We start from the raw sequence: 13,304 nt of genomic DNA, 5'->3' as shown, positions 1-13,304 counted from the left end.
TGCATTCCCACCAGCAGTGCAAAAGGGTTTCTTTTTCTCCGCATCCTCGCCAGTACTTGTCCTTTGTTGATTTGTTGATGATATCCATTCTGACAGGTGTGAGATGGTATCACATTGTCATTTTGATTTGCATGTCTTGGATAATTAGTGACTTTGAGCATGTTTTTATATGTCTCTTGGCCTTCCTTCTGTGTTCTTTCGAAAAGGATCTATTTAGGTCCATTGGATCATTTATCTTCCTTTTATTAAGTTGTATGAGTTGCCTGTAAATGTTGGAGATTAAACCTTTATCAGTGATAACATTTGCAAATATGTTCTCCCATAAGTGGGCTTTCTTGTTGTTTGGTGATGGTTTCTTTTAATGTGCAAAAGCTTTTTATTTTGATGTACTCCCATTTGTTTATTTTCTCTTTAGTTTCCATTGCCCTAGGAGCAGTATCGGTGAAGAAATTGCTTTGGCATATGTCTGAGATTTCTCTGCCTGTGGATTCCTCTAGTATTTTTATGGTTTCCTGTCTTATGTTTAAGTCCTGTATCCATTTTGAGTTTGTTTTTGTGTATGGTGTAAGTTGGTGGTCTAGTTTCATTTTTTTGCATGTATCTGTCCAATTTTCCCAACACCATTTATTGAAGAGACTGTCTTGACTCCATTGTATGTTCATGCCTCCTTTGTCAAATATTAATTGTGCATAGTGGTTTGGGTTGATATCTGGGTTCTCTATTCCATTCCATTGGTCTATATGTCAGTTCTTGTGCCAGTACCAGGCTGTTTTGAGAACAGTGGCTTTGTAGTACAGCTTGAAATCTGGTATTGATCCCACCTACTTTGTTCTTCTTTCTCAGGATTGCTGTGGCTATTCAGGGTCTTTTTTTTATTCCAGATGAATTATTGGAGAGTTTTTTCTAGGTCTGTGAAATATGCCGTTGGTATTTTAATGAGGAGTGCATTGAATCTATAGATTGCTTTGGGTAGTATGGACATTTTAATGATGCTGATTCTACCAATCCATGAACATGGTATGTTCTTCCATCTGTTTGTGTCTTCCTCTATCTCTTTTTTCAGTGTCCTGTAGTTTCCCGCATATAGGTGTTTTACCTCCTTAGTTAAGTTTATTCCTAGGTATCTTAATTTTTTTCGTGCGATAGTAAATGGCATTGCTTTTTTAGTCTCTCTTTATGTAAGTTCACTATTGGTGTATAGAAATGCCATAGATTTCTTGGCATTAATTTTGTATCCTGCTACATTGCCAAATTCATTTATTAAGTCTAATAATTTTTTGATGACCTTTAGCGTTTTTATGTACAATATCATGTCATCTGTGAATAAGGACAGCTTTACTTCTTCTTTTCCAATTTGGATGCCTTTTATTTCTTCTTCTTGTCTAATCGCAATGGCTAATACTTCCAGTACTATGTTTAACAGGAGTGGTGAGAGTGGGCATCCCTGTCTTGTTCCTGTTCTTAGGGGGAATGGTTTTAGTTTTTGCCCATTGAGTATGATGTTAGCTGTGGGTTTATCATATATGGCTTTTATTATGTTGAGGTATGATCCTTCTATTCCCACCTTGTTTAGAGTTTTTATCAAGAAAGGGTGTTGGATTTTGTCAAATGCTTTTTCTGCATCAATTGATATGACTATGTGATTTTTATCTCTCAATTTGTTTATGTGATGGATCGCTTTATTGATTTGTGGATATTGTACCATCCTTGCATTCCTGGGATAAATCCTACTTGGTCATGATCTTTCTGATGTAGTGCTGGATCCGATTTGCTAGAATTTTGTTGAGGATTTGGGCATCTATGTTCATGAGGGATATTGGCCTATAATTCTCTTTCATTGTGTTGTCTTTATCTGGTTTTGGTATTAGGGTGATGCTGGCTTCTTAGAAGAAGCTTGGAAGTGTCCCCTAGAGTATAGCTGTCCCTCAACTCAGAAACAAATACTCCTGGTGCGACCATGCACCCATGCACTCTCCCTTTGTTCTCTCACTCATGCGCTATCTTGCAGTCTGCCTTCCCATTGGCAGCCATCTTCTTTCCCCCTGCTATGTGTAATACTTTAAACAATTACATATATATATATATATATATATATGTGTGTGTGTGTGTGTATATATGTGTGTGTGTATATATATACATATATATATATATACACATGTATATATATATATATGTATGTATATATATAATTTCTTAATAGAACTGTGCAGGGAGACAGTGAAGTTTAGGATCGCTGATCTAGAGTTTTGGAATGCCTACATTTTAATCCCTAGGTCACTCCTTGCTGGTTGTGTGCCCAAGGGTGAATTATTTCACTTGTGTACTCATTGGTGTCTTTTCTGGTAAAATGGCTCCAATAGCAATTCCCCTTCATGAGGTTGTTATACACACAAAGTGAAATAAGGCACAACGTGCTTAGAACGGTGCCGGGTGTGTACGTGTGTAACCTACGTTAGTGAGTGTTTTCATTACTAATTTCCGCATGCTGGCCATGAGCTACTTTATCTCAGACTGAGGCAACACACCAGATCCCTAGCAGGTGTTCTTCCCACTGGACTTTTGCCTTTCCAGACCACATCCTCCCAGAATAGGGCTGATTTATTTCAGTTGCAAGACCTGGTGCAGGCACATGAAAAAAACAAGGAAGTTATGATGTCCCTCAACAAAATAAGTGAGTAGAATATGTGATGGCTTGAAGGTGATAATCCCCAAGACTAGGTGCCCACTTATGTTTCCATAAAATCACAAAGCACAGATTCTAAGAGTGATAAAGTCCTTCAGCACTCATATATGCCAACCTTCTACCAGGGGCATAGATTCCTTCATTATCTCCCGATCAAACAGAGACTGGCCTCTGCTTGCTGAGGTAACTTGGTGAGAGAGGCTGTGTGATGAGGGAGGGAGGGCAAAGAGCCAGGGAGCATGGGCCCCAGTGGGGTGAGGGGAGTTGTGTCATCCCACAGATGGAGAATAAGGGACTTGAGTTTGATGACTTGGCATGTCTTTCATAAGAGCTTGCTCAGATTCTAAGACTCATGACTTCATAACTTTGAGGAACAGCCTCTCATCACTGGGCAGCTAGCTCCACAGTTAAAGTGCTTTTCCACATATATACTCTTAGCCCTACATCTGTCCTCTGGAGAATAAGCTCAATGTCTTTTTCATACGAATCTTTTAAGGACTTAAAGGCAGCTGTCCTGTCCTCTGAGTCCTCCCTCCCCCACTCCTTCCCTCAACGTAGTGGGAGGTGCTGTGCATCTGTATTGCTTCCAGCCCTCATCATCGGGGCCTCTCTTCCTGCAAATGCTCTTTATTCTGCGTTCACCTAACTCCCTGTGCTGCATGTGGTCTCTGCCCCCACCCACACCCTCCAGTCCGTGCACTGTCAGCCAGTGGTGAGTGTGGCTTCTGAAGGTGGTTGCTGTTCAGCATCACACAGTTTATAGTAAAGAAACCAGTTACTCAAGTTAATAAGGACATCAAACCCAGGGTCCAACTGGCTCTCATACGGTATTTTCTGACAACAGTACAGAGTTCAGGTGAGGCCTGGTGGCTGGTTTTTGAGGTTTGGGAAACCAGCCCAGATAATCTTCATGGAGAAGTGAGATTAAATTCTGGGACTCTGTCAGTGGCTGCTGCTCTACTCTTTAGGATGCCTGAATCTGTGAGAGGGCCTGGCTGTTCCTCAGGCATGGGCTGTTAGACACTTAATCCTCTGCTGTCCCACCAGCTTCTCCTCAGAATGTGAGGGGCATGTTTGCTGTGGAGGATGAGAACTGTTGTGTATGAGCTTGGATGCCTTCATATTTCTTGCTGTCTCTATCTTTCCCTTCACTTTGTACTCAGAACTTTGTAAAACCTTTTGAAAGTCCCATCTTGTCTCAACTCCACAAGGGAGGAAGAAGGAAAGGGACTTTGGTCCATGCTTTGACCTCAGCATTAAAGGGCAAAGTAGCTCTGCTTGAAGACAGAGTGTTTGGTGTTCAAACTAAAGGAACAAGGGGAAGGTGTGATTCAGGGTTCAGTTTAATAAGTGGGCATAGATTCCCTTAGCTTGTTGCTTCTCAATTCTCCGTTATAGACTTTCAGCCCTTATAGGTCAGATGTAAGTGAAAATGCAGATCCTATGGAGGTAACCCTTTGCTGCTACCATGCATTTAAAAAATGCAGAGGAGGCTCAGGTATAGAGGAAGAGAAAACACAAGGAAAGCAAAAGCTCAGCTTCTCAGGAACAGTGTGTCTTATCAAAATCAAACCTTGCCTTCCTCGTGCTGTATTGGGCATGGCCAAAGGATGGTCATCCTAGATGTAGTGATCCTATGTGGACTTGGCATCTGTCCACAGGCATTGCTGCCATTCCCATGTGTCGCCGATATCTTCGTGCTTAACTGTGTCTTTGGAGTAGGACTGTCCTTATGTAAGTACTAGAGGCCCGGTGCATGAAAATTCATGCACTGGAGGGGGGTCCCTCAGCTCAGCCTACCCCCTCTCACAGTCTGGGAGCCCTCAGGGGTGGGAGGTGACCCGGCGATCAGGTGAAGGCGATGCCCCCATCACACCTCTGCTGTTGCCACTGCCGGCAGCACAAACCTTGGCCGGCCCTGGTTACCTGAGCCTTGGGCGGCCCTGGGCAGCTGGGCAGCTGCCATCCAAGGCTTGCCTGCACCTTGGGCTGGCCCTGGGCGGCTGGGGGACTAAGGGGACTAGGGGACTCCGGAGACAGGCACAGGGAGTGGCCAAACCCGCCTGGGGGAGGGCCTGTCTGTGCTGTGCGCCTGCCGCTCCAGCAGGGCTGAGGGGACTGGGCACTGCCCTTTTGTGGCTGTGGGCGCTGCCATCTTTGAGGGCATGGCAGTCAATTAGCATATCCCCTCATTATTAGATAGGATGTTCTGTGGCTCATCAGACAGAAACTGGTAAGTTTTTCTGAGGAGTGTAAGAAAAGCTATCCTATATAATAAAGAGGTAATATGCAAATTGACCATCACTCCAACACACAAGATGGCCACCCCATGTGGACACAAGATGGCTGGCAGGGGAAGGCAGTTGTGGGCGATCAGGTCAGCAAAGGAGGGCAGTTGGGAGGGACCAGGTCTGCAAGGGAGGGCAATTGGGGGCAATCAGGCCTGCAAGGGAGGGCAGTTAGGGGTGCCCAGGCCTGCAGGGAAGGGCAGTAGAGGGGGACCAGGCCTGCAGGGGAGGGCAGTTGGGGGGGACCAGGCTAGCAGGGGAGGGCAGTTAGGGGCAATTGGGCCGGCAGGGGAGCATTTAGATGTCAATCAGGCTGGCAGGGGAGTGGTTTGGGGGTGAGCAGGCTGGCAGGCAGAAGCGGTTAGGGGCAATCAGGCAGGCAGGCAGGCAAGCAGTTGGCAGCCAGCAGTCCTGGATTGTGAGAAGGATATCCGACTACCTGTTTAGGCCTGATCCCACTGGGACACACATCCCAACCCCGTGCATGAATTTCGTGCACCGGGCCTCTAGTTATAACAGATTAAAAAACTCCCTTTCTGGCTGATTCATGAGGAAGTGCCTGAGAGGCAACTCCCCAGGGACTGGCAGGATGAAGGAACTAATCATTGAGAAAGTGACTGCTTAATTGTTGAGCATGGTACATGCATGTTTCTTACAATATCTAGGGTCCCCAGAAATTATTGAGGAAGGAGCTGGACATTTCATGATGAGTCCTTTCATCTCGAAGAGACCTTCAGTATTCATTTCATAAACTGAGACATACTGTTTAATCAATGGGGCAGTAAATGTTTTGCAGAAAACTTATGAAGTGACTCCTAGGACATTTTAACTGACATTCTTATAAAGATTTAAAAAAATCAGATTTGTTTTCTTCAGGTCAGCAATTTTTTATTTTGGGGAGAGGCAGTGGAAGGAGGAGCAGGTAACAGATGTGGCTATAATTCAGGAGGGGGTACAAGGAAGGTCAGGCAGGACAGAATGATGTGTGAGGTCACGTTAGAAATACCACCAGATTCCTTTGGGAGTTATAAAGGTGCCTTAATTCTTATCCTTGCCAAACATCCTATAACAGTATGACAAGCTTTTATTTATTATCACAGCCAAATTAGACTCATGCTCTGGGCAGGCCACAGGTGTGGGATGTCAGTCACAGCGCTCACCATCATCAGATGGCTCTTGTTAGGCCATTAAGGAAAGGAGAGGCGTCACGATGAGACCCTCCAAAGAAAATGCCATTTTTTTCTGACTGGAGAGGCACCTGTTTGCTTTTATTAGGTAACTAGTTGGTTTTGTACTGAAAGGGTCAAGTATTTGTGTCTGATGCAAGGGAAAGAAATAACTCATTTTTAAAATCAAGCTTCCCTTAGAGGTTGGGTACTTTATACTTATGAGGTCTGAACTTCTGTTGCCTAATATTGATGTATTTTAATAGAAAATAATTTATACATACTGAGTCTTGAAGTTACTACAAGGGATGTAAATAGACATTTTCATATTATGAGTATATATCCACACCTATTTGCCTTTATACATGTTATCTAAGTGTTTTAAATTAAATATACATTTATTATATGTTTATGGTTAATATACTGTTTTTTGATGCAAAGATAGACATTTTCCACCAAAACCAGCCAGTCTGTGAAAACAAACATTTGGGGAAAGATTTATTGAAATATACTATCTGAGGACTTGATCCTGTTCTCAAGAAACAGTGAATCAGAATGCTTGTTTCAATCTGTTTGATTATTTATTACAGCTTCTGTTATAGGCCTCCTATTTGACCATCAATCACACACAGTCATATTATTCATAAAATATTAATATTAGATTCTCATTGGAGATGAGAGGTCTTAGTTAAAAATCTTAGTTAAAATCAAGTACAAATCTTACTTGAAATATGATTTTAGTAACTCATAGTTCAAAAAGGAGAAAAGGGAAAATTTTAGAAATATGTTTATAACAAAGAGGTAATATGCAAATTGACCCTCACGGCATAACACTGACACAAGATGGCTGCGCCCACAGTGGAGGTGGGGTTCCTGTAATGAGCCGTAACGAGCAATCAGCAGAGACCTGAGGCTGTGTGGTGCCGGGACAGGGTGGGGGACCTGAGGCTGTGCCCCGCTCCCAGCGGGTCTTGACGGGGGACCTCAGGCCATGCCCCCTGCCCCGGTGCCAGGATGGGGGACCTTGGCCGCACCCCCTGCCCCAGTGCTGGGTGGGAGGACCTGAGACTGCATCCCCTGCCTGGCAGGGCTTGACTGGGAATCTCAAGGCGTGCCCACTGCTCTGGTGCCGGGCTGGGGGACCTCAGGCTGCACCCCCTGCCCTGGCGCTGGGCCTGGGGACCTGAGGGTGCACTAGGGACCTGAGGCTGTGCCCCCTGCCCGGCGTGCACCAGGGAACCTGAGGCTGCACCCCTCGCCCAGTGGGGCTTGATGGGGGACCTGAGGTTGCGCCCCCCGCCTAGCGGGGCTTGACAGGGGTGGAGCCAGCCGGGTCTTGATCTTGCCCAATGCAGGTGGGGCCAGCCGGGTCTGGGTCTCGCGCGATTTCTAGGCATGTGTGAGTGGGCAGGGACTTGACTCTGGGTCCCACGGCATGCCCCAGACTCTGACAGGAGGAAGATTTTCATATACATTTTATTAATTTTCTTTCATCTCTGACACTTCTATTATAGAGAAAGGGTAAATAGCAATATTAAAATATTTCCTCTAATTAATTCCCTTTTAATGTGCACAAATTTTATGCACCAGGCCACTAGTCCAAATATAACATGGAATAAAAATGCCAAGAGAAAAATGGAAAGCCACAAACTTTAGATACAATGAAATTTAAAAATTAAGTTACATTAGAGAGATTACTAAACACTTCAGAAGGCTATTATATATATAAAAAAAATAGGTTGCCCCGAAGTTATAACCCAGAAATTTGGCTTCCAATTCCATTATCAAAATACCTCTTAAAAATTAGATTTCAGTCCAGCCAGTGAGGCTCAGGGGTTGAGTTTTGACCCATGAATTAGGAGGTTGGGGTTTGATTCCCAGGCAGGGCACATGCTTGGGTTGTGGGCTAGATCCCCAGCTGGGGCATGCAGGAGGCAGCCAATTGATGATTCTCTCTCATCATTGATGTTTCTGTCTCTCTCTCCCTCTCCCTTAGTCTCTCTGAAATCAATTAAAAACAACACATAAATGCTTAATGCTTAAAAAATAGATTTTAAATATGAAATGTATAATGATGTAGACCTGTGGGAACATGGAAAATGTTGGTGATAATAATTGTAAGGAGGCAATATCTGCAGCTTTTAAAATATTTTTGTCCAGTGGCTGGAGTTTTAAAATGGATACCCAGGGGTGGGAGAGGAAGAGAAAGCATTATTTTAAGGTTTCCTGCAAAAAACAAGATTCCTTTTAAGTCCTTGTCTCTTGGAGATACCTGAAGGGAAGAAATTGTTGGAGTCAAATATGATACTCACATCTAACTAGGTGACTAGGAGACAAAGAGCCTCTATAGTCAAACCCTAATTGGAGGAAACAGCTAACTTTCATTCTACCTCAAACTCCATTGTCCACCCTACTTGAAACCTTTGCCTTATGCCCATTTTAAAAGACACAGTTCTGTTTAGGAATATTGAATTTTTATGGCTTAAGGTTCCGTTATTTTCATTTTATGAAGAGATTTGGATTCAGTTCTGAAATGCCATCAGTCTGTTTTTTTGGCAAGGCCATATGTTTAACTAAACAGTAGCTCTTAGAGCAAAATGGTTTAACAATTTGGCCCTAGGACATATTTTAAGAACACTCATGCCTGGTAAGGGCATGTAACAGCTTCCTTTGAATAATTCACCAGATAAAGTTGAGTACTGAGTCACTCACTGCCAGATACCATTCCTGGATCTCAACATTTTTAATAATTAATATGAAAAAATATATAAATGCCACTTTTATTTTCAATCAAATTAGCAATTTACATATGAGGATATATTACTTTCCAAAAGTTATAGTCTGTACAAAAGGTTGCCACAAAAGTAATCACCAAATATGCTTCCAATACACATGTGCTTACCTACAAAAGATAAATTAATAAGATGAAATATAGCACAGATATATATAGAATAGCCTGAACAATATAGTTTCTAGTCAGCTTAGATCTACATTGGATTCTGATATTTTAAAATAAGAATAAATCAACCTAGGAAATACAGTGGAACCTCAATTCTTGAACTTAATACATTCTGGGAAGGCTATTCAAGAAGCAATTTGTTTGAAAATGCAATTATTTTTCCCATTAGAAATAATGTAAATTGAATTAATCTGTTCCAGACCCCCAAATGATTCCCTATTTTAACCTTTCTCAGTTGCCTGTGATCCTTGTTTAGTGAGCACTTTCACACCCTTAGCAACATCAGCACTCTTGATGGCCTCTTTATGTTTTAAAATTGTGCTAATGTTCGATTTGGCCATGCCATACTCAGTAACCAGATTAGACACCTCTATCATACTTTGCACTTGTTTCTCTTTAAAGCTCAATCATTGTTCTCACATCTTTCCTTTTCACTTTGCTGCTAATGCTAATCTTAGGACCCATGGTGACTTAATGTACATATTTAACAATAATAAGCAGCAACGAAGGCAAAAAAACAAAACAAAACAAAACAAAAAAAACACGAAAATATTCACAGCACAATTTCCTGACATGTTAACAATGTGAGGTTTAGTGGTAAATTGACTCATACTCTCCCATTTTCTCCTTTGTCGCCTGAGAGACTCATGACTGATCATATAGGTATTGGCATGAAAGGGTTGTTGGGTCAAGAACCAAAGTTTAGTTCAACAACTGAGACATTTTTCCATGAACAACTTGGTTGAGAACCAAATTGTTAGAAATGGGAGACATTTGAGAACTGAGGTTTGACTATAATCTTTTGTGGCTAAACTAAAGTCACTAGTAACTCCTGTTTTTGAATAAATAATATGGTAACTTGGATACATAATTGTATTTTCTAGATTTACCACAAAATTTTGATTTGAATTATTGAAATTTCTGCCACCTCATTTAAACACTGGGTGTTGTTGAATACTCATGCTGGTCACACCCCCTTCAGGGACCCCCACCCTGAAGGGGGTGTGGGCAGCCTGAAAATAGCCCTCAGCCCCTCACCCAGGCTGGCCACACCCCCATGGCCCAATCCCTGTAAACAGGCAGTCGAACATCCCTTGAGGGGTCCCAGATTGGAGAGGGTGCAGGCTGGGCTGAGGGACACCCCCCCCCACCCTGTACATGAATTTTGTGCACCGGGCCTCTAGTGTGTATATATGTGTGTGTGTGTGTGTGTGTGTGTGTGTGTGTGTGTGTGTGTGTGTATGATTAAATTGCTTTAAAAATTTTTTTCAGAAGGATGTTTTATTTATTTTTTCCCTTTTCCTAATTTTTTTTTCAATTATAGTTGACATACAACATTATATTAGTGTCAGGTGTACAACACAGAAATTGGAAATGTAAATAACTTATGAAGTGTTAACCCTGATAAGTTTAGTACCCACTTGGCACCATATATGGTTATTATAATAGTATTAACTATATTCCCTATGCTGTACTTTATATTTCCATGAATGTTTGGTAACTACCAATTTGGATTTCTTAACCCTTCATCCTTTTACCCATCTTCCCAACCCACCTTTCTATCTGGCAACCATCAGTTTATTTTCTGTGTCTATGAGTTTGTTTCTGTTTGTTTATTTTGTTTTTTACATTCCAAATATAAGTGAAATCATATGGTCTTTCTCTGCCTGGATTATTTCACTTAACATAATAGCCTTTAGTTCCATCCTGTCACAAATGGCAAGACTTTCTTCTTTTTATGGCTGAGTAATATTACATTGGATATATGCACACCTTTTTTATTCATCTATTGATGATACTTAGGTTGCTTCCTTATTTTGGCTGCTGTAACTATATCTTTTAATTCAAAGATACAAAGTGTTTTGTATTTCTATGGATAAATACCCAGAAGTGTAATTGTTGGGTCATGTTTAATTTTTTGAGGAACTTCTGTACTGTTGTCCATTGTGGCTGCACCAATTTGCAATCCCACCAGCAGTGCATGAGGGATCCCTTTTCTTCACATCCTCACCAACACTTGTTTGTTGACTTATTGATGATAGCCATTCTGACAGATGAGAAGAGATATTGTGTTTTCAATTTCAATTTCTCTTTTGGTGATGTTGAGCATCCTTTCATATATCTATTGGCCATCTGTATGTCCTCTTTGGAGAAGTGTCTATTCAAAGTCCTCTGCCCAAATTTTAATTGAATTGTTTTTCGGTGTTAAATTGTATGAGTTCCTTATATAAGTTAAATATTAACCTCTTTTCAGCTGTATCACTGGTGAACATCTTCTTCCAATCTGTAGGTTTCCTATGCTGTGCAAAAACATTTTAGTTTGATGTAGTCAAATTTATTTTTTCTTTTGTTTCCCTTGTCCAATGACATATAGCAGAAACAATATTGCTAAGAGAAATGTGAGATTTCACTGCCTGTTTCCTTCTAGGTGTTTTATGGTTTCGGGTGTTACATTAAGTCTTTAATCCATTTTTACTTTATTCTTGCATATGATGCAAGAAAGTGGTCTAGTTTCATTCTTTTACATGTATCTGTCCAATTTTCCCAACATCATTTATTGGAGAGACTGTCTTTACCCCATATATTTTGCCTCCTTTGTCATATGTTAATTGACCATATAGGTGTGGGTTTATTTCTGGGCTATTTTGTTCCATTGGTCTATATGTCTGTTTTTATGTCAGCACTATGCTATTTTGATTACTACTAGAAGCCCGATGCACAAAATTCGTGCAAGAGTAGGCCTTCCTTCTCCCGGCTGCCGGCACGGTCTTCCCTCTGGCCCCCAGGACCCAGGCTTCCCTCACAGCCCCAGCTTCATCTAGAAGGTCCTCCAGAAGTACGTCTGGTCTAATTAGCATATATATATATATATATATATATATATATATATATATATATAATATTTTATTGATTTTTTACAGAGAGGAAGGGAGAGGGATAGAGAGTTAGAAACATCAATGAGAGAGAAACATCGATCAGCTGCCTCCTGCACACCTCCTACTGGGGACGTGCCCGCAACCAAGGTACATGCCCTTGACCGGAATCGAACCTGGGACCTTTCAGTCCGCAGGCTGATGCTCTATCCACTGAGCCAAACCGGTTTCGGCTAATTAGCATATTATACTTTTATTATTATAGATAGCTTGGTAGTATAGTTTGATATCAGGTAGGATAATACCTCCAATTTGTTCTTCTTTCTCAAGATTGCTTTGGCTCTTTGGGATCTTTTGTGGTACCATATGAATTTTAGGATTATTTATTTTAGTTCTGTGAAATATACCATTTGTATTTTTATAGGGATTGCATTTACTCTATAGATTGCTTTGAGTAGTATGAATATTTCAATGAGGTTAAATCTTTCTATCCATGAGTACATTAAATGCTTTCATATTTGTATCTTCTTCAACTTCTTTCTTCTTATAGTTTTATAGTTTTCCAGTACAGGTCTTTTATCTACTTGGTAAAATGTATTTCTAAGTATTTTATTCTTTTTTTGATGCAATTGTAAATGGGATTGTTTTTATAATTTCTCTGATAGTTTGTTATTGGTGCATAAAAATGGAACTAATTTCTGAATATTAATTTTGTATCCCGCTACTTTATTGAACTCATTAACTACAAAAATTTTTGGTGGGATCTTTCGGGCTCTCTCTGTATAGTATGATATCATCTGCAAATAATGAATTTTACTTCTTTCTTTCCAATTTGGATGCCTTTTATTTCTTCTTGTCTGATTGCTGTGCCTAGGACTTCTAATACCAAATTAAATAAAAGTGGAAAGTGGACATCCATGATTGTTACTTTTTTCTTTAAAGGTTTTATTTATTTACTAGAGGCCCAGTGCACAAAATTCATGCACCTGGGGGGAGTCGTCCCCTCAGCCCAGCCTGCACCCTCTCCAATCCAGGATCCCTTGGGGGATGTCCGACTGCTGGACATCCCTCTCACAATCCTGGACTGCTGGCTACTAATCGCTCATCTGCCTGCCTGCCTGATCACCCCTCACTGCCTCTGTGTGCCAGCCTGATCGCCCCTAATTGCCTCCCCTGCTGGCCTGGTCACTCTTAACTGCCCCCCCCCTGGTGGCCTGGTCACTCCTTACTGCCCCCCCTGCTGGCCTGGTCACCCCCAACTGCCTCCCCCTGCTGGCCTGGTTGCCCCTCATGGCCCCCCCACTGGCCTGGTTGCCCCACACAGCCTGCTGTTCA

The sequence above is a fragment of the Plecotus auritus genome (assembly GCF_963455305.1).
Source record: "Plecotus auritus genome assembly, chromosome: 3".
Lineage (NCBI taxonomy): Eukaryota > Metazoa > Chordata > Mammalia > Chiroptera > Vespertilionidae > Plecotus > Plecotus auritus.
Note: the sequence above shows the minus strand (reverse complement) of the source record.